At 38.6% G+C, this 3,197-nt stretch overlaps 1 protein-coding gene across 1 annotated transcript in view; it reads right to left on the bottom strand.

Annotated features, from left to right (window-relative positions):
* The window catches only part of LOC137991589 (uncharacterized), an 8,317-nt gene that overhangs the window by 4,784 nt on the left and 336 nt on the right, over nt 1–3,197 (bottom strand). The gene's annotated exons all lie outside the window — the stretch shown is intronic.

Raw genomic sequence — 3,197 nt, 5'->3', positions numbered from 1 at the left:
TTCGCATGTGTTCTTTTCTGTCTTTTTCATTTTAATTGTTTTCATTTTTAAAATTGCTTATATCGCAAAACTTATCAAACAAATAGTTTTTTTCTTCCTGTAAGTTCCATCCTCACAGACCAGTTTCATTGACTAACTTTGCAAGGTGATGAAGGAACATTAACTGCAGCTCAAGTTGACAGCACAGAGTGCGTTCAGCCACTGGTGCAGCTGAAGAAGGTATATCAATACCTCAGATTCGGACTCTGGCAGATTGGTCAGGCCCTCCAACCTTTAACAAGTTCTATTATTGGACCAAACTTCGATGCCTAGTTGGGCTGAGCTATTCTAGGATCAGAGTCAATTGGAGGCGACTTTTCTGATGTATAAACATTATGCAAGGGCTGCTTCCAGCCAGCTGTATAATCCACATGGCACACTACAAGCAGCCCTTACATAATCTGTGATTAATAGTTTAAACCCTGTAATGGAGCACACATTCATCTTCAGGACCTTTCATCATTAAGTGGATGTGGTAGACGGACTATGAGAGTTCTCCATTTTGAAAAAAATATCGTTTGCATGACGATAGAAGCTACTGGTAGGGAACCTTTCACAATGCCGCTTCCACCTGTACCAGAGAACGAGCAGCATGTGGGTTGCAGCTTCTCAGTTCCAACTGGAAACACAGAATTATGCTTTGTGTATTTGATCACTCATCCTAGCCACAATTTCAGTGACCTCATATTTGGTGTGACGCTCTTCCTACCCACCAGCCCTGCCAAGTGGACCGAAGCAACGCCTGTACACGTATCTGCATACAACTCCAGAGACGCAACTAGTTGGGTGTGCAATCTGGAAACAGATGGGAGAAACAAGGTCTGGTCAACTGGAACAACCGTAAAAACCTCCCAGTGAATTGCTGATGGCCCACAGTTGTTAAAAGAATGGTACAGCCACACCAGCTTTCCAATTACCATTGAAAGGCATTAGTAGTCCCTCACAAAGAGATTTGACATGATCTTATCCAAGTGTAAAAACAAAACTGATATTGTATAACGGGAAAACCACTATGCCTTTCACGTATTTATACTTTTGAAAAACATTTGGTCATCATACAGTGTATCTCTCTCAAGCAAGAATTCTAATCAGTTCATCAACCAAAACATCACATCCAAATAGTGATACTGCTTTGGACTTGGTATTGTCGAATTAGGGAAGGAATTGGGCTCAGTGATGATATGGCTTTTTTTTTTTTGCATTCATTTCTGCAAATGTAGTGAGTCATCTAGGCCTCGTATAACCATCAATTATCATTGCAACATGAAAAACGTGGATGAAGTTTTTTCCTTTGCCCTAAGGCAATTACTATTCAACAGCAAAAAGGTAGGGACTCACTCGTTAAAAAAGTAAGGTACTCCAACTCAACTGACGACTGGAATAAATTCAAAGCCACCAGAAATAAAACATTGAACATAAAAAAGATCACCTAGAATAATGTTCATAAAGACTGCTGTAAGAAAAGAAAGTGCTACCCCAAGGGTATCAACTGGCAGAGAATATCATTAGCTTTTACTGTACCCCCCATTAAAGCTGTCCTGAAGTGCTAGTCCACAATATGCTACCACTCTTCGTAGGTACTTTACTTTACTTAAGCGAGGAACTAGAGAGGGTAAAAAAGAAAACCCCTTTCCATAATTTGTGGCACATACCCAACTACAATCTCTGTAAAATAGGTACGGTAATCATTGTTACAGATTTTTTTTACTCTATTTCTTGCCTGTCCCACAGGCTTAGAGCACTCCTGCCCCTACATGTTACTGGAATCACATTACTAGGAAGAAGCCTTCATTGGTCCATCATTCTTGCCACGTGCAAGCTACATGTACTTAGTGCAAACTTTTATTAATTTACAGCAACAATAGATACACCCGAGTAATTTTTTTATTATTAGTACAATCAATTTTGATACATCTTAGAATCATTCCAGTTTTATATTAAATGTTCTACATCATATATACTTTAAATTTTAAATTTTTATTTTTGTTTTTTAGTCATAACTTGTTTTACCTATCTATCCAGAAAACGCAAAAATGTTATGTTTAGAAGAAGAAGATGATGATTTCCCCTAGTTTTGACGGCTTTGTTACGGATAGCTAAGGCAAGACCTCAATGTTCACCACACAACTTGCACAGAAAAGATCACTTCTTGGATTCTAAGAGATTGCTGCCCTCTGATTGCTTTGGCTGGCAATAAAATCTTGAATTTCTCATTACATCATAAAAAAAGTCAAAAGAACTTGCAATGTATCATTTACTGCACTAAAATGACTTCAGTATATATTATGTGCTACCCTCTTTAAATAAACAAATTCCTTACTTACATACTAACATAACAACGTTTGTTAAGCAACTACAAAACACAGATGTTAGCGTGTGGGAAGGTGCATCTTTAGTGAAGCACTCCAAGAAACCCACAAATTAATTATGGAAGGTGCAAATGCTCGGTTGCCGCCTATCATAGAAAGAATGTCACATTCACAAGAGTTCCACTTGAGATCTCATGCAATCCACTGCCTTGGAGATCCATACTACACCACACTACAAATATCTGCATTTCAACGCAAGATTCATTTCATATCATTTCATAGTTGACTACACACACACCATTCCCTTGAAAGTAGATCATACATAATCAAATGCAGAGAAATGCCATGTTTAAAAGGCTACTCCGCCAAACGAGAGGGTCTCCAAAGGAGAGGGTCCACCCCAATCTTGTCTGTACATGGATCCTGCATATTTGGCAAAAATAAATGCAAAGACGGGGAGACCTCTTGCAATAAGAGGTAGGAATACTTACTTAAGCAATATTGTAATTATAGGTGTAGTTATGTAAGTTAAAGTAGTTTAACATGCCTTACCACTACCACTATTGGACACTGCATGATGTTACCGAAATCAAAGAACGAAGAGATTTAGTGAAGTTCAAAAACACTACTTTTGCATCACTTTGTTAGAGAGCAAACTTCCACAGGTGATGACAATCTACAGAGACCATAGATTTCTAAGCATGGGAAGGAGCGGTCAAGTGAAATCAGCCTAAAAAGCGTGGTTCTACTGTTTAGACGTTAGTGTGCAATGGCTCTAGGTCAGCAAAAACATACAGCAACACAGACACTCATTTGAAGACGTTGGCACGTTTGACTTCTAGTCATTGA

The sequence above is a fragment of the Montipora foliosa genome, chromosome 2 (assembly GCF_036669935.1).
Source record: "Montipora foliosa isolate CH-2021 chromosome 2, ASM3666993v2, whole genome shotgun sequence".
Taxonomy (NCBI): Eukaryota; Metazoa; Cnidaria; class Anthozoa; order Scleractinia; family Acroporidae; genus Montipora; species Montipora foliosa.
The sequence above is the reverse complement of the archived record's forward strand: the minus strand, read 5'-3'. Positions and strand labels throughout refer to the sequence as shown.